This window comes from Colobus angolensis, unplaced genomic scaffold, assembly GCF_000951035.1.
Source record: "Colobus angolensis palliatus isolate OR3802 unplaced genomic scaffold, Cang.pa_1.0 Scaffold309, whole genome shotgun sequence".
NCBI lineage: Eukaryota > Metazoa > Chordata > Mammalia > Primates > Cercopithecidae > Colobus > Colobus angolensis.
Genome location: NW_012116366.1, coordinates 1,303,353 through 1,326,364, shown reverse-complemented (window position 1 = coordinate 1,326,364; position 23,012 = coordinate 1,303,353). Strand labels below are relative to the sequence as shown.

Genomic DNA, 23,012 nt, shown 5'->3' with positions numbered 1-23,012 from the left:
TCATCCAAAAGCCTGTCTTTGAGTTCCATTAATGATGACATGACAGAAGACAAAACATCCACATCCGTATGCAGACTCTTTGAAAACACTGATGAGTGAGATGTCATCAAATCTTTTAGTGCTTATTAAATTGTATGGAATAGAGTGTTTCTGTCAGAGGGAGAAATGTATATCCAGCTAGTTAATAAATAAAGAGACAAACTAATTTGTATTAATCCAACAAAAACTACTTATCTGCAACTAAATGACATGGTGGTTAGAATGGGTCTTTCTAATTAGTCAGGTAAGAGCAGCATTGCCCATATCTGGATACTCTAGCCTTTCTTTATATGTGTAAATTCCATCACCTAAAGACAGATATGAATAAATTTTATCTTACAAGGATGATCAGAGAAGACCCTCAGGAGAAACAAAATGTTTAAGTATGGAAAGATAGGATGCTATTACTGCTATTGCTTAAAAAGTAAAATTCGAGCTAATCAATCATTTCTGTTCCTTGGTTTATAATTAACCAGTTTGGAAGAGTTTCTTTCTTTTGCCACAAGAAATTGGGTAGTCAGAAGTAATGATGATTTCTGTATACAATTGCCCTGGAACAATGCAGGGGTTAGGGACATTGACCTCCTGCACAGTTGAAAATCTGTGTATAACTTTTGATGCTCCCCCAAACTTAACTACTAATAAGCACTGTTGACCAGAAGCCTTACTACTAACATATAGTTGATTATGTTATCTATTTTGTATGTTATATGTATTATATGCTGTATTCTTACAATAAAGTGTGCTAGATAAATGAAAATGTTATTAAGAAAATTACAAGAAAGATAATATATTTACTATTCATTAACTGGAAGTGGATCATAATAAAGGTCTTCATTTTTGTCATCTTCACATTGAGTAGGCTGAAGAGGATGATGAAGAGGAGCATTGGTCTTGCTGTTTCAGGTGTAGCAGAGGCAAAACAAGTGGAGGAGGTAGAAGGGGAAGCAGGAGAGGCAGGCACACTCTGTGTAACTTTATGGAAATACATCATAATTTCTGTCTGACTTTTTGCTTTTTCATTTCTCTAAAAATGTTTCTATAAGGTATTAATCCTTCTTCAATCATTTGCTTTAGTTTTAGTACCTGTATCATAGAAGGGTCCATGTTGTACAAGAAGTTAAAATCAGTCTTGAATAATCAGAACCCTTCTGTCAGGTTTTCTGATGTCATCTTCTTTCCTGGCACTGCTTTTCTGTCTTTTTCCTCGTTGTCTGGCACTGATTCAGAAATGCTCATCTCCATTAAGTCCTGTTCTGTTAATTTCTCTTGTGTAGTGTCTATTTGCGCTTGAATTTCTCCAACATTCATATCTTGAAACCCTTTATGCCCCACTTTTTTGCCATATCCACAATCTCTTTTGTTATTTTCTTCATAGGCACTGTCAGAAAGCCTGTGAAGTAATGAACAACATCTGTATATAGTTTTGTCCCACAGAAATTTATGGTTTTGAGCTGAAGGATTTAACTTTTTTTTTTTTTTCTGAAACAACAGTGGCATCAAAAATCCTGGAATCCTTCCAGATTTTTATGGTGTTCTCTCTTTCAGGTTTCTCTTCCATATGCCGAAAACTGAAACTGGACCCCTTCCTTTCACCTTATACAAAAATTAACTCAAGGTAGATTAAAGATTTAAATGTAAGACCTATAAAAACCCTATAAAAACCCTAAAAAAACTATAAAAAAAAAAACCCTATAAAAAACACTATAAAAACCCTAGAAGAAAACCTAGGCAATATCATTCAGGACATAGGCATGGGCCAAGACTTCATGACTAAAACATCAAAAGCAATTGCAACAAAAGCCAAAATTGACAAATGGGATCTAACTAAATTAAAGAGCTTCTGCACAGCAAAAGAAACTATCATCAGAGTGAACAGGCAACCTACAGAATGGGATAAAATTTTTGCAATCTATCTATCTGACAAAGGGCTACTATCCAGAATATACAAGGAACTTAAACAAATTTTTTTACAAGAAAAAAGAACCCCATCAAAAAGTGGGCAAAGGATATGAACAGACACCGACATCTATGTAGCCAACAGACACATGAAAAAATGCTCATCATCACTGGTCATCAGAGACATGCAAATCAAAACCGCAATGAGATACCATCTCATGCCGGTTAGAATGATAATCATTAAAAAGTCAGGAAACAACAGATACTGGAGAGGATGTGGAGAAATAGGAACGCTTTTACACTGTTGATGGGAGTGTAAATTAGTTCAACCATTGTGGAAGACAGTGTGGCCATTCCTTAAGGATCTAGAATCAGAAATACCATTTGACCCAGCAATCCCATTACTGGGGATATACCCAAAGGATTGTAAGTCATTCTACTATAAAGACACAAGCACACATATGTTTATTAAAGCACCTTTCACAATAGCAAAGACTTGGAACCAAGCCAAAAATACCCATCAATGATCAACTGGATAAAGAAAATGTGGCATACATACACCATGGAATACTATGCAGCCATAAAGAATAATGAGTTCATGTCCTTTGCAGGGACATGGATGAAACTGGAAACCATCATTCTCAGCAAACTAACACAGGAGCAAAAAACCAAACACCGCATGTTCTCACTCATAAGCGGGAGTTGAACAATGAGAACATATGGGCACAGGGAGGGGAACATCACACACTGGGGTCTGTCATGGGGTCAGGGGCAAGGGGAGGGATAGCATTAGGAGAAATACCTAATGCAGATGATGGGTTGATGGGTGCAGCAGACCACCATGGCATGTGTATACCTATGTAACAAAACCGGACGTTCTGCACATGTATCCCAGAACTTAAAGTACATTAAAAAAAAAAAAAAAAAAAAAAGAATCATTTTCTTGGAGTACTGTGTGTAATGAGCCTTAAAGTCTTTATGAGCCCCTGATCTGAATTAGACATGTGTTTAGGGGCAAGTATACCACATTTTTTCAGTGTTAAACTCATGGGGTTCTGGGTAGCTGGGGGCATTGTCCAATATCAAAAGAAGGTTAAAAAATAGTCCCTTACTGGCAAGGTACTTCCTGACTTCAGAAACAAAGCATTGATGGAACCTATCCAGAGAAAGGGTTCTCACTGTATAGGCCTTCTTTTCGTACAACCAAAAGATTAGAAGCTGGTGTTTATCTTTTCAAGTCTCAGGGGTTAGCAGTTTTATAGATAAGGGAAGTCCTGTTATAAACCCAACTGCACTGGCACATAAACTGTAGAGTTAGCCAATCTCTTCCTGCCTTTAATCCTGGTGTTTGCTTCTCTCTCTCTCTCTTTTCCAGAGTAGAATAGTTTTGTCTGCATTAAAAACCAGATCAGGCAAATATCCTTTCTCCTTGAGGAGACTTTCTTTATGGCATCTGGGAACTTGTCTGCTGACTCTTGGCTAGCAGAATCTGCTTCTCCTGTTACCTTGACATTTTTAAAGCCAAACCTCTTTCAAAAATTATCAAACCATCCTTTGCTGACATTAAATTCTCCAACTTTAGATCCTTCATCTTCCTTTTGCTTTAATTTGTAATATAATGACTTCATTTTTTTCTCAAATCATATTAGAGACCATAGGTGTGCCTTTCTTATAGCAATCCTGCAACCATATAAAAGCTGAATTTTTAATATGAGATAAAAATGTATTTTGCAAAAAGTACAAGGTTTTCATGCCTGCTCGTATAGCTGCAGTGAAGGTGTCACAAATTTCCTTTTTGTTTTTTACATCGGTCGTTATACTGGATTCATTTATCTCCAATTTGTGAGCAACCACAGCTATAGACCTCAATCTATGATATATATCAAGCGATTTAACTTTTTCTCATAATGTCATGACGTTGCTTCTTGGGAGCACTTCCAGCATTACTAGTGGCACTAGTTCACTGCAATAGCAAGAGAAGGCCAGGGCTGTGGCTCACACCTGTAATCCCAGCACTTTGGGAGGCCGAGGTGGGCGGATCATGAGGTCAGGAGTTCGAGACCAGCCTGGCCAACATGGTAAAATCCTGTCTCTATTAAAGATACAAAAATTAGCTGAGCATGGCAGTGTGTGCCTGCAATCCTAGCTACTCGGGAGGCTGGGGCAGGAGAATCACTTGAACCCAGGAGACGGAGGTTGCAGTGAGCCGAGATCACGCTACTGCACTCCAGCCTGGGTGACAGGGCAAGACTCCATCTCAAAAAAAAAAAAAAAAAAAGCAAGAGAAGGTGGCTAGGAAATAATTGTAATAATATGAATTGTACTACAGTTACATTCATGTGGTTATGATTTAATACTATATCTTTATGTTTGTTTACATTTCTCTTGACTGGAAATGATACCATGTATGGTCTGAAGTGTTTGTGTGCATATGTTTTGATAAATTTTAACTTTTTATAATTTGTATATACTTACGGTAGTAAATGATAGACTAATATCTACATATATTTTATGAATTTATGACATACCTAACTTTTTCTCAAAATTTTTAAATATTTCTAGGCTACAAGATTCATCTGCAAGTTTTCTCAAATGGTGGTAAATCTTCAAAAAATTTTCAATATTTATTGAAAAAAATCTGTGTCTAAGTGGTCCTGTGCAGTTCAAACCTGTTGTTCAAGGGTCAACTACACATGATAACAAAGCATCCAGCTGAAAAGTGATTCAGTCCTTCATCATTTCCCACCTTCTGAGAGAGGACTTGAGTTCAGAATGCTGACTTCTGTCCCTTCGTATTCTTTCAGTAGTTAGTATCTCCCTTTTCTCAGAGGCAGATATCTAGAATGATGGGAAGGTGAAAGAAAATCCTGGCTCAGTGAATACAAATACCTCTTTCACTACTCGTGATAAACCTTAACGACCCATCCTCCCTAGAAAACGAAATGAAACAATCAAATAAGCTATTTTTGTCATTTGTGCAGGCAGGGGAATCTTTCTTTTTGAAAGAGTGTGTTGGCTGGTATCACCAGGATTTGAGTCATCTGGTGTCCCTGGGGAAGTTGGAAGCTTAGATTCTTAGGGATGACAAGAACCACAAAGGGTAGTCTGGTTCCCCTGAGAGAATATATTAAACCTTGTATCAGGAACTTAGATTGTCTGTTCATGAATTTGTTTGTTCATTCAATTATCTATTCTTGTAGGTGTTAGGGCAATAGTGTTGAGTGAAATCAGATGTGATTCCTGTCCTCCTGGAACACTAATTCTAGTTGGGGAGATAATATATACTAAATAACTAATCACAGATATGAAGTATATGACTATGGTAATAATGAAATGCTCTGAAGGAGGGCACCAAGTTTTGTAAGCACATGCAATGAAGAAGACAAACCTAGACTTGTAGTTTAGGAAAGACTTGATGGAAGGATGAATGGAAGTTAATTTGATGAGGTGGAATGGAGGAGAGTGTTCCAGACAGGAGGACTGTCATGAGCGTCATCCTATGGAGGGGAAAAGATTTTCTTAAAATTCTCCAGACACGATACTTGAAAGAATAGGTTCTGGGGCTCCCTACTCTATGAAATCCTGGCTTTATTATTCACTAAGTGAACATTGATAGTTTCTCTGAGTCTCAATTTCTGAGGAAAAGATTAAAAATGGTAAGAGATAAAAGTATCGACTTCATAGGGTTGCTTTGCATTAAATAAGTGAATGCATGTAAACCAGAAGAGTTTGTAGCTCATTTGAACTAATTGTCAGTTATTTTTGTTAGGTGACAACATTCTAAATTTACACAGTTTTTAGAGTCAGGAAATTCTTTTTTTGTGAAGTTTAAAATTTTATTAAAGGTATACATATACATGGTTTAAAGAGTCAGAGTGTTACATAGCTTGTAATGAGAAACAGCTGACCGGTCATCTTTACAGCCTGACATTTTGCATTCCCAGGAGGCAACTGCGTTTCACCTCCATGTTTCTAAATAAAATGCTGGTACTATGACTTCTTGAATTTTTAGTTTTGATGTTAGCTACTTACTTTTATGTAAGACAAGGATTTAACCTACCATGTATGCTGGAAGTAATGGCTATTTCTATATATAAGATATGTAGAAACTTCTCTCCTCTTGCTGTGTTTACAGTCTTAAACCTATGTTAAAGTAAATTCAGTGAGCCAGGTAGTATACTATTATTAATTTTGCTTCCTCTATAATATTTTGTTTTTCTCAAAGTTAATAATATTTTTAAAATTTATATATTTGCTTATTTTTCTATGTATTAATTGCTAATTCAACCCCAAACCCTCCTTAGTTGTGCATAGCTTATTTCAATACATTTACAAAATACAAAATTTAGGCCATCCAAATTTTGTTTTTTTGAAAAAAACTCCCCTAGAATTTTGGGTCTGCACTGATCTGTACTGCTTGCCCTTTAAACCTGAGGTACAGCTACTATGCTGCATTTCCCTTTACCATCAGGCTGAGGCTCCCTGTCACTTTCACTATTCTCTGACTTTCCTTTTCCTTTGATTATGTTCATCATTCATTCTTATTTTTCTCTTTCATTTTCATTTCATTTCATATTCCAGTACATTCCTGAGAAAAGGTATGTGAGAATACAAAATTTTGAAATGTTGAATATCTGAACATGCCTTTATTCTGTCTTCACACTGAATTGGTAATTTGGCTGGGTGTAGAATTTTAGGTTGGAAAATTTTTTTCCATCAGTATTTTAATGGTATTCCTTCATTATCTTTTATATGTAGGAGATGATGTTAGTAAGTCACTGCCATACTGATTTATTTAATTCATTAATTTGTTTATTTATTAGACAGAGTCTTGCTCTGTTGCCCAGACTGGAGTGCAGTGGCAGGATCTTAGATCACTGCAACCTCCACCTCCTGGGTTCAAGTGATTCTCATGCTTCAGCCTCTTGAGTAGCTGGGACTACAGGCACGTGCCACCATGTCTGGCTAAGTTTTGGTAGTAGAGATGGGGGTTTCACCATGTTGCCCAGGCTGGTCTCGAACTCCTGAGCTCTGGCAATCTGCCTGCCTCAGCCTTCCCAAGTGCTAGGATTACAGGTGTGCCCAGCCTGATTTTTGATCTTGTGTATGAAAATTGTTTCTTATCCCTTCTCTGAAGACTTGTAGTATTTTATCTTTGTTTTCCAGAATTTTCATGATGATATATGTCTGGATGTGTGATAATTTTTATCCCTTGTACTGGATACTTTCAATCTAGAAAATTATGTCTTTTAGTCATGAGGGATTTTCTTGAATTATATTTTCGATTTTCTCTCCTCTGTTTCTCTCTCCTTTCTTTCCGGAATTCTTATTATTTGAAAGCTAAAAATCCTGGATTGATACACAAATTTTTATCTATTTTTCTTCCTATTTTCCATCTCTGTTGTATTTCTCTCTTTTGTAACATTGTCTCAAAATTACTTTCCATCCTGTCTGTGAATTTTTCATTTTTGTTGTCATACTTTTAATTTCTAAGAGCTATTTTTTTTGTTTTTGAATGCTCTTTTAAAAAATGGAATAATACCTTTCTTGTTTTACGGAGGCAGCATATTCTTTTATCTCTCTAATGGTTAATTACAACATTTTTTGAAGTGTTCTTCTTCTTCATAGCTCACAATCTGCTTTTTTGTTCATTATAGTCTCTTGTCTTTCATACAGAGCATTCCTCAAATATGTGTTAATTCTTGACTGCTTATATTTAAGTGTGAGGCTGTAGAGAAGACTGGAAACTGTGAAGAGATGAATCTTGTCTGCTCTGGCCTTCAGTATAGGGACATCTGGCTGGGCTCCCAGATCTTAACTTGGGAAGCCTCTGATATCAGTTATCAGTTTTATTAGGTCTGTTCTCTTGGACTAGTCAGATTTCTGAAGAAAGATCTTCCTATGTCCTCTGTGTCTGTGTTTATATTTGTGTATGTATCTGGCTGCGAGCATTCTGGCAACCAAGCAGAGGAAAAAGTCTGAGGGCCTTAACATTGGTATGTATATATTCACCTAATTTCCCTTATTTTAGTACAGTGCCCTTTCACTTAGCGAGCATGGTGTCTCCTGGTCCAGAAGTCCTCTATTTTACATTCTCAAGAGAATAAAACTTTAGTCTTCTACCAGAGCTGGGGAAGGGCAATCACCCAGTTATATAGAGTGAAGGAGAGAAATCCTGGGTGTCATCTTATTTTCTCTGAAACAGTTTTTCATCCAGGCATCCTATTTTTATCCTCGCTTTCACCCTTATATCCAAAGATACATGGCACTACTACTGTCTGAGCCTTTTGGGAGTTTGTGGTATAAATTGATTTGTTTTGTTCTTTTCCTACTGACTTAGATTCAGGTTACTTAGGACCTAGTCAACTAGATAACTAACTTACTTGATTTTCTGACTTCCAATTTATAAAAGCATTCTATTCTTTCCCATTGTTGTTTTGAGTTTACAACTTGAAATTGTCCTTTATTGTAATTTTATAGAGCTTAAGGGAAAGAGGAAAATTAAATGCATGTGTCCAATCTGCCATCTTTTGCTGAAAGTGAAAAGGTTATTTGATCTAAATATTTTCTTAGGTAGAGAGCACTTTACATATTTCGAAGTTATTTTTTTTTTCTGCCCTTTCTCCTCCTTAATTTGCATATATTTTCATCTAAAAAAGATTGTAATATTTCAGTATTACTTATTTTTAATACCATCAACACCAATAAAATCAATGTGTTGAGACTTCATGAAAAGGCAAGTTCAAATAATATTCTGTATGTTCTTGCTCAATAGTGATTATTCGTTTTAATAAGGCTGTAATTATAGTTAAAAGAATGATAGTTAATTTTCTATTTCTCAGGGACTGATTGCCCAATTTGGGGATTATTTAGATTCCTTGATTTCTATTTTCTTTTTTTACTGCTACTTTGCTTCTGAGCCCTTCAGTTCTCATTAAGAAGTCTGCTTCCATTAAATTAAAAACAAAGGATAAGAAGTAGAATAAGTTGTCCAATTATTGTCTTTGGTTCAGCTTAACAAACTTTTCTCAAATGTTTATAAGTGTTGTGCTAGACATTGGAGTTATAAAAATGGGAATGATCTCTACCCAGGCTAGCTCCGTTATTTGCAGTTAAATCTTGAGGAAGTTGAAACTAAAATGGACAAGTATTTGTTTTTGATTATCTGTATATTTTATTTGATCTAATCTTCCTACTCATGTTAAAAGGTATTTTTTTTTTTTTGGTTTAACCTTTTAAACAATGTTGAGATATATGAAGAAAAACTTAGTATTGCCTGCTCTCCCAAACCTTCCCTATTTAATTTACAAATGACCAAAATTCACCATGGAAACGCATATCTTTCATTCAAGGGTCTGAACATCATTAAATGTAAAAACACATTGTCTGTATTAACATTTCAGTACCTGCAGAGTCTCTCCTGTCAGGAGGTTTGGCAGGCTTGGACATTGGAGAGAAGATGAGGCTCTTGCTCATCAGTAAGAGATGGTAAGGGATTTGTTGAAGGGGATTAAGGGAGAACATTTGAAAAGGAAGGCTGGGCATACAGATACCAGAGAAGATCACAAGTTTCTTGATGTTTTTATTCACTTTTTGATTTTTAAAAAAATATGTCATCTATTTTGTTTTATTCTAATTCTAGGAAATTAACAGTCCTTGAATGATCTGTGTGGCATTGCCAAACTAACTAGCATATTTTATTGACCAGAACATCTTTCCTGCCAACTACCCTGGACCGTTGAGGTTTATTGTGGATCATTAGTTCATGGAGGGAGGAGACCATGTGTATCTTTTATTCCTTTTATATCCCTTCTCAATACTAACACCTGTCCTCTAGGCATGAGTGCTGGAGCCTCAGTTAAGCCTGTTGATTGACTGACTGAAGATGTCCTGACATACTGCTTCATCAGTCAAGTTTCTTCTTGGCTTGAATTATTTTAATGCTATTTTTACCTACTGAATTCTCAAGTATGCCCCCTCTCCCATACCAGCTAATTGGTCAGGACTTTATTACAGAGAACCTTGCAGTTGGAATTGCTCCCTAGAAGCTGAAAATACTCCAATTAATGGTTCATGGGTTACTGGGTAGTCAGACCTGCCACCTGCATTTACTTACATTATTGGGAGCCTGGATGTCAAAGGTCCTGGGAAGTTTTCTGCACATCATGTTTGGAAAGGTGAAGATCTTATGGTCCCTCACCTTTGCAGAGAAGCAGAACCCCTGAGAAGAATTTTCGGGAATTGATCCTTCAGTGGAGATTTCTTGAGGGGTGATGGGCTCAGACATGCTGCCCTTTCAAATAACCCATTCTCCCACCTTTCCTTCTTAATTAAAGAAATTATTGCACCAGAGTGGTTAATATCCAGCCTCCAGAGTCATTCTGCTTGGTCTCAAATTTAAATTTTAGCATTCACTAACTGGTTTTTGCAAAAGCAACCTTAGCCTTTCTGTACCTCAGTTTTCTCTTTTGCTTACTTGTAAAATAGGGATAATAATATCTACCTTACGAGGTCATTAGGTGGGGATTAAATGAATTAATACAAGTTAAATATGTAGAAAATAAGTATCCAATGAATGTTTAGCCATTATTGTTATCATCCAGATCAATATCTTGAAGAATCCAGGGGATTTGGAGAACCCCTGACCTTCAAGTCCCTCTGAATTGCTTTTCACTGGGAAGTAAATAACGATCTGCTCTATGTAAACCCTCATTGTCACTAGCTCACTAATTAGGTTTCTAACTAATCATAGCCCAGAGGGTGACAGATAAAACTGGAGCATGGAAGAAGAAGTTGTACCTAAAAATAATAAGAAATTTGGTAAAATGTATTGTTGCTATGGAGGCAGCAGTGTATGCAGAAGCAGCAATGGACATGGGAATCAATGGCCTCTGCTTCTGGGCAAACCATTTAACCTCTCTTATCCTCTGATTTCTCACCTGTAAAATAAAGACAAGAATATCTGCCTGCTTTAGAATGAATGTTTGTGTCACTCTAAAATTCATATGTTGTAGCCTCAATCCCCAGTATGATGGTATTTGGAAGTGGGGACTTTTGGGGGCCAAATAGGATTAGATGAGACCATGAGACCATAAAAGTGGGCCCCTCGTTATGGGATGAATGCCCTTATAAAAAAAGGTGGAGGCGCAGGATCTCATCCTGTGTGCATGCAACAAGGAAATGCCACGTGCGGATATAATGAGAAGACAGGCATTTGCAAGCCAGGAAGAGAACCCTCCCAGTTCTGGGGCATGGGAAGTCCAAGATCAAAGAGGTTGGGGAAGCATGCCTCATACAACATTTTGAAAATTAATTACATACAAACATTAATTACATAGGCACACATGCACACGTGCACATGCACACACAAACACAGAGCTAATATTCATTGAGAGGTTAGCACAGTGCCTGGTATATAATACATGTTTAATAAATGTTAGTTATTTTTATTATCATGCTGCACTATGAATAGGTGCTTGACTTTCTTCCTGAATCTGGTCTAATCATCTCTTATATGAAGATCTGTGTATTTGTGCTCCTAAAACCATGAGAATTCAAAGAGCAATTAAGGCAAAGCCATGAAGAATGCACCAGAATTGTGTGGCTATGGCCTGTAAGCATTAGGTATGGAGGCCTCCTGATATGTTAACATGGCAGAATAGCCCCTTTGGGTCATCTATTCCATAGATGGAATGTACGTAACTATTGATTTTAGGGTGATCCTGGGTACCTGGACAGAGTATAACAAAAGAAATAGTCTCTGAAGTTTTGCTTTCCAATTGTCTATTTCCTTTGGGCAATTGAATTATTGCTAATGATCATTTTTTTCTAGTGTAGGTCGTATCCTACGCTATTAGCCATCCCCCTAGCTTAAAAACCTTCCCCTTCGCCCTTCTTGACACCTTATCTCCCACAATGTCTTTCTATAATGGCATCTTCTCAGTCCCTCCATGGGTTCCTTGTCCGTTGCTTACCTCTCAAATGTTGATGACCATCAAGGATCCGCTGTCACTCCTCTTCTCTTCTCTCCTTATACATCTGTGTCAGAGAGAGCTACTTGTTTACCTCTACATCTAATTTCTCCTTTATGCTTAGTAACAGAACCTCATGTTAGATGGGCACATGCCTACTTGGGATAAAGATAATTCCCAGACTCCCTTGCAGTCATGTAATAAAGAAAAGGTTATTTTGTGTGGGACTTCAAGGAAGAATTTTCTTCTCCCTGTCTTCTTCTTTCTGATCTGCAGTGAGGATATGATGGTGAAGCTCAAGCAGCTCCCTTGGGCCATGAGCTGACTTTGAGAGTGAAAGCCATGTTCTAGGGTGGTGGGATAGAAAGAGAAGGTCCTTTTCAGAAGACATCATATCAGCTCTAGGTTGCTCACCTACAGACTTGTTTTGTATGACAGAGCTAGATCCCCATGTTGTTTAAGCTACTGCTGTTTTGGGTTTTCCTGTTACACGCTTGGCACAGGTGAACTTCAAGGAGGATGCAGGCATGGACAATGATTGGTGGAGAGGACGATGGGCTGAAGAGTAGAGGTCGTACTTTGTTTTGTGCATACCATTTAAGGTTCTGAAATTCTTATGCAGCTGTAGGGATGTGAAAGACATTCTGTTATTGACTGACATAAAACTTTCTGCCAAATTGGAGGCTCAAAGTTAGATACAACTTGTGAAGAAATGAGGTATTTATTGCACACATGGGTTAGTGGAGTAGGGTTCGTCTTGCTATACACATAGATGATATTTTGTATAAAACATTCTTTAACCTTCTTTATTTTCCCCTTAATATATCGAGGACCCTTTCAATGTTGATAAATACATATGTATATCATCATTTAAAATGAGCACATCACAGTCTGCTGGAATATATTTGATCACCTCCTTTTCTTCTTTACCAGCCCTTGCCAGCCAGTATCTCAGAAGGTATATTGGACACTGATGCTTGCTATCACTTGTACATACATTGTGTGACTTTTTCCCTAACTGGCTCCTCCCCAGTGGTTTTCAGACTACTTTGGTGACTTACTTACGATCCTTGACTAGCTTTTAGTAGGCATTCTTCTGATCCTCATTTAAGCTTTGCTGGTCTCATGCTGGTATAGGCTCTCTGAAAGGACCCTACCATCTCTGTGGTTTGAGGCCTCAATATCTCTGCATGACCTCCATTTTATCAATCTTTGAAGGCCCAGCTCATATACCATCAACTGCTTAAAGTCTCTTCTTACCCACTCTACCAAATGGAAGTCATTCTCCCTTATCTTTTTTTTTGAGATAGGGTTTTGCCCTTGTTGCCCAGGCTGGAGTGTAATGGCGCCATTTTGGCTCACTGCAACCTCTGCCCTCTGGGTTCAAGCGATTCTCCTGCCTCAACCTCCTGAGTACCTAGCATTACAGGTGTTTGCCACCACGCCTGGCTAATTTTTGGATTTTTAGTACACACAGGGTTTTACCATGTTGGCCAGGCTGGTCTCGAACTCCTGACCTCAGGTGATCCACCTGCCTCTGCTTCCCAAAGTGCTGGGATTACAGGCGTGAGCCACCACACCTGGCCCCTCTCCCTTTTCATAACAATTTAGCCACTTACCTGTGCTTCCTGTGTGACTGTGACATTTCTAACCGTCTCCTTCGGCTCATAGCTCACCCTATCACCTCTCACCAGGCCTTTATCCTTAATGAAAGGACTGATGGTCTGCCTTACCTCCCAACTCCAGTGATTTTTTTCATAGTCAGGGCTTGGGAGATGTTTGTCAAATGAGTGGCATCTCTGTTGATTTTCTTCACAATAATGTACTGTTCATGGTATCCTAGAATGTCAATGCCATTTGGAGATTTGTCATTGTAGTAAATCTCAAGGCCTTAGAGGTAAATTTTGTGTCTGAAAATCCACCTACTATGCTGCAGAAGCAGGTAGCAGGAAAGCAGTTTTATAAATGACCTGGCTGGATTGTTCTGTGTTGTTTTGACCCTTCAAAAGACACAATGAAAGCAAGAAAAGTGGCTTTCCCAGTGCCTCAGCAGTTGGAGACTGTCTCAGGTTGCTCTTGCCTTGACCTCATTCACCTGTTGAGATTGTTAGCCCTAAAATGCTTAATCAAAAGTGTAATGTCTTAACATTATCAGGCAGGTCAGACTGACCCCAGCCAAATCCTTTCGACTGGCTGACACACTGGGAATCTAGGGCACCGATTTCAGATATATTCACTGGCATGTGGGGCTTCAAAGAGATCGAGGAGAAATGGATTGTTTCTTTGCTGGGTGGGGATGTCTACAATGCTTAACAAGGCCAGTTCTGGGCTTTGCAGCCTGCTGGTGGGAGGCCTGGTGTGACAGGCAGTTAATGTTTAAGGACAATGAACTGTCTTGCTGTGTGATCACTGAAAGATGGTCTTTTATAGTCTCATTGATGAGTCATCCTCTCTGGGCAATCAATTTTTAGCTTGCTATACTTTCTGTTTGCCCTATGAATAAGTTTATTTATAATCTTCAAATCCTCTATTCCTGCTCAGTCTCTTGTTTTGAACTTTGGCTGGGCACTGGCTGGGAAACTTCAGGCTGTTCAGATTTAGGGTATGTATTTCAAAGTCAAATTGTCTAGACATCTGTTACAGAAGTTGGTGCGGCTCTGCTGAGCTTGTCACTTGGGAGATGAATTTCTTTATGGCTGGCCTGGCATCGTTAATTTTAGTAAAAAGTTTTTGCATTGTAGTTGTATACACTAATAGTCTGGAAGTGCTCTGCATTACTAATCCCACAGGCCTGGGAAAATGAAAGCCTCTGACAGAGCCTGTGACAGGAAAATATCACCAACTCCAACACCTGATTACTCCTTGATGTTTCCAATGAATCTGCCAATGCCTGAGCCATCTGCTCCACCTAGGCATTTTTTCTCACTTAATATGAGAATGTAAATATGCCAATAATGCTGAAGAGCATAACAACAGTGATGATGGTGATAGTGGTGATGGCTACCATTTATCAAATACCAACTACAGACCAGCTGCTGGGCCAGGCGCTCTGTGTACGTCTGTGGTTTCCACCCCCCACTGCATGTTAGAATCACCTGGGGAATTAACAAGCAAAAATATACAGCAGTCCCACCCCATAGCAATTAAATCAGAATTTTCTTTTCCAATATTACTTCCCAGAGTTCCTTTTCATAAACTCTTTTCAAAATTACCATGTAATTTCCCATGATTATTAAAGTAATGAATAATCCTGTTAAAGTATGTTGATAATAAAGAGAATAAGAAAATTAAAATCATATATGATTCCCACACAGAGAAATGCTCTATTAACATTTTTTAACAACTTCATTGAGTTCTAATTGACACGCAGTAAGTTGCACACATTTGAAATGGACAGATTGAAAAGTTTTGACATTCCATTAACTTTTTGATATATTTCTTCTGATCTCTTTTTTTGTTTGTTTGTTTTTTGAGACAGAGTCTTGCTCTGTCACCCAGGCTAGACTGCAGGGGCACAATCCCAGCTCACTGCAACCTCCACCTCCCAGGTTCAAGTGATTCTCCTGCCTCAGCCTCCTGAGTAACGGGATTACAGGTGCGTGCCACTGTGCCCGGCGAATTTTTGTATTTTTAGTAGAGACGGTGTTTCACCATCTGGGCCAGGCTGGTCTCGAACTCCTGACCTCGTGATGCACCCACCTCAGCCTCCAGAAGTGCTGGGAATACAGGCGTGAGCCACTGTGTCTGGTGTCTTCTGATCTCTTTTCCTCCTTCCCTCCTTTTGTCTCTCCCTCCTTCTCTCCCTGTCCCTTCCTCTTTCTCTAATACACATTTTGTATTCTATTCTTTTTAAGTTAACATTTATGATAAAATTTTTCTGTACAATTTTTTTTTAATACGTGAGTGTAATGGCTATACAATATTCTGTTGTACGGCTGTCATAGTTAATTTAACATTCATTTAATTTTGGACAGTTATATAATTTCTACCTTTTTACTATCAGAAACAAAAGCATAATGAACTGTTATAAATTGTCCTTGTCAGTTTAGACTATTATATATAGAATTTTGGTTGAGTAAAAAAAAAAAACTTTGTGCCTCAGTTTTCCCATCTGCAAATGGGGTGCATGTTGATACCTACCATATAAGGATGTTTGATGAATAAATGAAATATTACTTTTGCATAATAATATTTAGTGCAGCACTCAGCATTTTATTTATTTTTTATTTTTGAGGTGGAGTCTTGCTCTTGTCACCCAGGCTGGAGTGCAGTGGCATGATCTTGGTTCACTGCAAGCCCTGCCTCCCGGGTTCAGGCAATTCTCCTGCCTCAGCCTCCCAGATAGCTGGGACTACAGGTGCCCACCACCACACCTGGCTAAGGTTTTGGATTTTTAGTAGAGACGGAGTTTCACTATGTTGGCCAGGCTGGTGTCAAACTCCTGACCTCAGGTGATCCACCTGTCTCGGCCTCCTGAGGTGCTAGGATTACTGGCATAAGCCACTGTGCCTGGCCTCACCACTCAGCATTTTTTAAGTGTTCAATTTATATTAGCTGTTGCCTTTATCATTTTTGGCATTTAGCTGTATGTGTGTATAGCCTTTCTCCCATATTAAGTGGAACCCTTTTGAAGACTAAAAACTTATGTTGGCCAGGCACGGTGGCTCAAACCTGTAATCCCAGCACTTTGGGAGGCCGAGACGGGCGGATCACGAGGTCAGGAGATCGAGACCATCCTGAGCTACACGGTGAAACCCCGTCTCTACTAAAAAATACAAAAAAAAAAAAAAAACCTAGCCGGGCGAGATGGTGGGCGCCTGTAGTCCCAGCTACTCTGGAGGCTGAGGCAGGAGAATGGCGTAAACCCGGGAGGCGGAGCTTGCAGTGAGCCGAGATCATGCCACTGCACTCCAGCCTGGGCGACAGAGCTAGACTCCGTCTCCAAAAAAAAAAAAAAAAAAACTTATGTTAGGCTTTTTGTCTCCTTCAGAGGCGACTGCACGGTGGTAAGCACATGGCCAAGCTTATACAATTTTTGAATGAAGTCACTGAGTTGATCCATTAGTCAATCAACCAATTCAACCTTTTAAAATGGGTTTTCAACTACCGTAGGCTCTCACAGCTCTCCTCCAGCCTGGAAATTTGGCATGGGCTTTGCCCATATTTGCTCCTTACTTCCTGTCATGCTCATTCCCTTTTAAATCATTGTGCATAGAGGGAACCGGAGTTACAGGTGCCTGCAGTAGGGGTGCTCAGGAGAATTCCATGGCCTCTCACACTGAGCATCTCATATAGTTGCCCTAGGAGGACTCAGACTCATCAGAAGTGGGTGGGGCTGGAGATTGGAAGGAAAAAGAATGGATGCTTTTGCCTATGAGAGATGAGATCCAGGAAAATAAGGCAAGGGAAGAGCTGAACTGTGGGTAGGGTTCAGGTCATGGTGAGCTCCGGCCTGGTAGGAGTAGGAGTGAAGTTATTTTGCTGGCAGGGGTGGTGTTGGGGGACAGTGGCTGGATGGTGTGTTTCCCTCCTCATGTGGCTAATCTACGTAGGTTACAGAAGCTTTCCCACAGTTCCGTATTACTGCATGACTCTGGATCTACTGACGGATGGGAGGCAGCTGTAAGCAGCAGGCAGCCCCCACTTGCCATTGGATTTGGGGTGTGTGCCAGGGTCAGGATTGGAGGAGAAGCTCAAGGTGATGAATGTTACCTCTTCCGGCATTTTGTTTTTTTCATCGCTGTGGCAGGATAATTAATTTGACTGCCAATTAATGTTTGTTCTCTATTTTTTCTTCTCCCTTGAAAGCAGGTTGCTAGGGCCTTAGTGAGCCTTGGAATCAGAGATTTCGAAGTTTTTAACTATGTGGAAAATAGAAGCTTCTGGGAGCCAATTTCTCCTTCTTCTTTTGGAACAACTAAACTGAAAAACAAGATTATACTTGTTTTTTTTCTTGAAAAGGGAGGGAGAGAGTAGAGGGAGGCTTCCAGCAATTATGGTGCCTCACTTTAATCATGAATCCACACCTGGCTTCAGAGGAGCATCCTAGAAGGTTGCAGTAGCTCAGAGGGGATCGCCATGTAGTCAACCTATGAAGGTGAGAATCTAGGCACCAAGGGTCCCACCCTAAGCAAAGATTCTTGGGCCCCATGCATGACATGGACACAGAAGGCCACCATATCTCAAGGGATCACAATGGGCTTGATAGACGAGGATAGCATCAGTAGTCACAATGGACTAATAGCCCCTACTGCCATTCCTGGTATCACATAAGGCTTCTCAATTCTGGTGCATCTTTAGGAGGAGACTCATTGCCTGGATGTCTGACTGAAATTCCCTCTGGCCTGGTGAGATGGAGATTTGGAGTTGGAGTTAAGTTTACTATAATAAATTAGAGAAAGGTGTATTTCTTGCAGGCATACATTTTCTTTTTTTATTTATTTTTTCTTTTTTTTATTTTTATTTTTATAAGTTTTTATTTAAAAGATTCCCTTTTTAATCTGTTCCAAAGTGTTGGCAGCTGAACTATACAAGTTCCTGCCACTCATCCTTCCAGTACAGTTTTCTGAGGACATACTTTTTAAATGGAAAAATAACAGGAGGACCCTCTAACTGAAACCAGGTAGGACCAGAGTCAGTTCCTCAGGTCCCTGCGGCAGTCTGGCCAAAGCTGGCCTTATGAAGCGTGCGTGTGGAGAAGTCTGGGGAACCAGGCCCTCCCTCTTGTGAGGAAAGGGCTGAGCAAAACTCATGTTCTCTTTAGTGAAAATGGTCCAAATTCAGATCCAAAAGCCTCCATTATGGCATTCCCTGGCACTCTTCTTATACTTTATACATTGAAGGCAGCTCCCTCTTTTATGGCCAGTATAAGCAGGCAAAGAAACAAAGGAATAGAGATACATATATTTGTCTATATATATTTTATGTAGGTAAAATATATACATATTATATATATGTATATATACATATTTGGGGGTAGGGAAAGGAGAGGAGGGTCATGTAAACCTAAACAGTCATCGCATTACCCCAAATGAGCCAGACTTTAACAAAAAGATAATAAATAACTCCTGGGGGTTAAGTGACAACATGGGTGCAGCAAGAAGGGAAAGGGCACAAATTTAACTATTAAATACACTTTGATATTTGTTTGGCAGAGTTCAGGCCAACCCCAGGCTTCTGCCCTTGCCAGACAAGTAAGCTAATGATATTCAAAGAAAAAAATAAAAATATTAAAAAAAAAAATTCAAGCAGAGCTCCATACCACAGTTTTCCTTCAAGTCAGCTGGCCGGCAGGCAGTTTCCCGACCACCAGGAACAGAAACTTTGGCTCCAAGGTAAATGAAACAAACAAACAAGAAAAAGTATTTCCACTTACAACATGAAAATACAGAAACTTCATCAAAGAAAGAAAACTATCAAAGAAGTCTACTTCCAGCAAAACTGAGGTAGCACTGCTTTTTCTGCATTCAATGCTTAAGTGGTTCTCAGTACAACATGTTCTTAAAAAATGCTCACTTGACTGACAGGTGCAGCATGTTGATGGAAAAACTCAACATGAAATGCAATAGGTCAAAGAAGGAATGAGCAAGAAGTGAGGGAAATCAGGGTTCTGGATAAATTAGCTTAAAAGGGGGTTGTCACCAGACTACACATGCTCTTGGCTGGCCTTGGCTCTCCAAGAGCTCTAAATCGCCTGGGAATTAATGCAATGTGGTTAACAGTTAACTTTGCTATTCAAATCTGTGTAAATCTTTAAAAATAATTATTACAACCTAAATTCAACCATGTAAACAGCACTACACACAGTACAGACCTGCCCTGAAAACCAATATGCAAAACTGAGATCTGGCACTGCATCATTTTGTAATGTTAATTCAACCTAACAGTCCCATCCTCCTCCCTGCTCTATGCCCTCCCCTACTGGAAAAAACAAACAAAAAAAACCTAATTTGTGCAAGAAATGGCAGGCTTATTCTATCTGAAGGCTTCAAAAAAAGATACACAACATGTGACCAGGTTCAAATATTCTGGGAGATCCCCCCAAAAAGGAAATAACCAAAATAACCAAAAAAATGAAGAAAGTGCCTAAAACATGATACGGCATTTTATAGCCCTTTCAGATACAAGGCAGAGAAAGGTGTAAAGTAGAAAATATCCGGATCTTCAGTAATTTCCAAAATAGTCCAATTCCTCTGTTGGCTGCAGGGCAGCTGGCAGATCCTTGCTGCTGCTCCTGGGACAGAGCCATGAAGTCTGCTCCTCTGGACACAAGCCCTCGGGCCCTGAGCTAAGTGCACCTCTCCCTTCCCCTTCTCTTTTCCTTCGCTCCATTTCCCACTCCACAAAGGTGTCAAAGAGACTTGGCCAGGCCTCATCTTCACTGTAGTTGCTGAGGTCAGGGCCAATCACCTGAGTGAAGTTAAGGAACATGTTCCAAGTGTCCTGGGAGATGCCCTTGATCCCCGAGGGGTTCTCTGTTAGGAAGTTTAGCCATTGGTCCAATACTGGAGGATTGTTCTGGGTAAAGACTAGTTTCCACAGGGCAATGGCTATTTCCCGATGCAGTGACCGCTGCCCTTCTTCAGAGTCCAGGCCAAACTGAAATGTAAACCGGTAGAGATCCTTGAATTTATCCTCTTGTTTGGCTTCTGTTAAGAGGCTAGGGAACCATGCACAGATTCCGTCAGTGCTGTCTGCACTTATTGCTTTGCAGCCATCAAAAAACTCCTTCCTGGTGAATTTGCACATGGTTGCAGCCTGGAACTTCCAAGCCAAGAGCAGCACTCGAAATTCTGTGGGGTCGACACATAGGTCATTGCAAAAGCGCTCCATGCCTTCCTCCAAAATTGCATCTTCCCGCTCATCCTTGTAGCGCCTGAACAGTTCTTCCAACCTCTGCAAGGAAGACTCCTCAGCATTGGACTTGGACTCCCTCCCAGCATCTCCCGAGGATGTCGGCAGCTGGCAGGCCTCAGTGGCAGCCTCGGCCTTCTTGGTCCCTTTGACAAGGATATCTCCACCTGGCTTGCCACAGGGTGGTACCTGCTCCTCACGGTGGCCTGCACCCCGCCTGCTGTGTGACTTGTTGCTGGGGTCGCGGTCTCCATTCTTGCTGCCCAAGGTCGATGAGGGATTCTTACAATTGGTGACACACTGACCCATGGTGCTGGTGGCCCAGCCTCTAGAGTGGCCCCCTCTGGATCGGATGCCCTCGCTGCCACTGGCCCATGTACCTCAACATGCCATCAGCCAGAGAAGCCAGCCAACCCACAACTCCAATAGCAAGTGGCATCAACTGGCTTTCTAGGTTGCCCACCTTTCAGAAGAGTTTGTCCAAAAGCAGCTGCTCCAGAGGTTCCTCCAGACAAACTGTGTCTGGAAACGACGGCAGCCCGGCGGGTCCAAACCACCTATCATCCCCGCTCGCGTTTCCAGGCTCCCTACCCCCGCCGCCTCCGCCTCTTCTTCCACCACTGCCACCACCCACCACCTCCTCTTCATCTCTGCAGGCATACATTTTCATGCCCACTGAGATTTCATTCACTCTGCATCTCAGAACTGAAGATGGCGTTTCCCCTTCTTACATGGAAGAGTTATAGTCAGAATGAAAGTAAAAGTGGGGAAATTGTAAGTGCTGTAAACTCTGTGAGGTCAGGGATATACCCAGCACCTACGTCCAAAGCCTTCAATAAGTGTTTGTTGAGTAAATGATGAATAAACAAGTAGGCAAAATGTAAACAGTTATTTTCACTTGATGGATTTAGGAAGGAAAACTGGGACGTACACTGGCTGAATTTCTCTACTTCTGTGGCCCCTCTAGTCTTGAGTATTACATTCAACTCACTCATTTAACAAAGGCAAGCATGTGGCAGCACCAGAGGCCGGTAAATATCCTCTGAGGTCCCCATAATAACTGGCTGCCCTGAACACTGGAGAATAGGAGTCGGGAAAGGCAGACACGTTCAATTAAATTTCTCGAGGCTCACTGACTTGTCATCAGGTCTATTGCCTAATTTTCTTTCACCTGCTCCAGGTTCTTCTAGACACACAATCTAGGAGATGTGCCTGCCTGATACCCTCAGGTGGCAGAAAAGGTCATATCTGTGTCCTGAACCTATCACAGGGGACCCGGTGTGTCCTGGACCCAGAACTCTGTGGCTGGTATAACAGCAGGCTTCTGTTTCTTGTTGACCTCTCTCATTTTCCAAACTGCATGGTACATAAAGCCCTGACTCAAGCCATTTTCCCCATTAGCTCTACCTGTGCATGAATGCCTCATTGCATTTCAAATGTCAAACTCTAATGGAATAATAGGCCTTAACCTAGAGCAGACAGGCTGATCAGGTGTTATAAAAGCATTATTAATGAAAATAAGAAAATGGCATATTTAAGAGAGTGTCAAACAAAGAGAACAGTGGGCCGGAATAATGGCTTTGCTGTTCATGGGAAGCAGCTGCAAAGGCACAGGTCTGCTTCAAAACAGACGCAGGGACGCTGTGTCCCAGGTAGTGATGGAGATTGCACCTTTCATCACAGGAGGGCAGCACATTGCCTGAACATTAGTTCCTTGCTTCTCACTGCGTCCCTGAGACAGATGTCACAGAGGGTGGGGAGAGATTGGCAGGAGGCTGTGTTTTGAAACCACCAGGAGTCGGGGACTGCAAGGCGAAGTGGAAAATGAGGGTGATGCAAATTGCTTTGGGACCAGAAAAGGCCCAGTATAGGCTTACAACCAAGAGAGTTGAGTTGAGCAGAAAAAGCCCCAGTGAAGCACCAAAAGCAGGACGTGAGTTTGTTCATCTATCTGTACCTTCAGGGTGATGTAAGGAAAGTTCCTTGACCTTTCTGGTCCCAGTTTTACAGAGACAATAATATCTGTTCTGCCTCCTTCTGGTAATTGTTGTGCTGGGGTAATAGATGTGGAAGTGATCTCAAAATATAAGTATATTTTAAATATATTATATTCAAAATATAAGTTTATAAGTGTATTTCGCCCAGCAAGTGTTTGTTTAACAATTTATCTAACAATTTTGCATCCATAATACAGGAGGTACTGTGTTATATGCAAAGATAAACATGTAAAAAAACATGACTTTAGAATCC

General features: G+C 40.2%; 1 pseudogene; it reads right to left on the bottom strand.

Annotated features, from left to right (window-relative positions):
• Positions 1-20,072: 20,072 nt before the first annotated feature.
• LOC105517864 lies at positions 20,073-21,071 on the bottom strand (annotated as a pseudogene).
• Between the last annotated feature and the right edge of the window lie 1,941 nt (positions 21,072-23,012).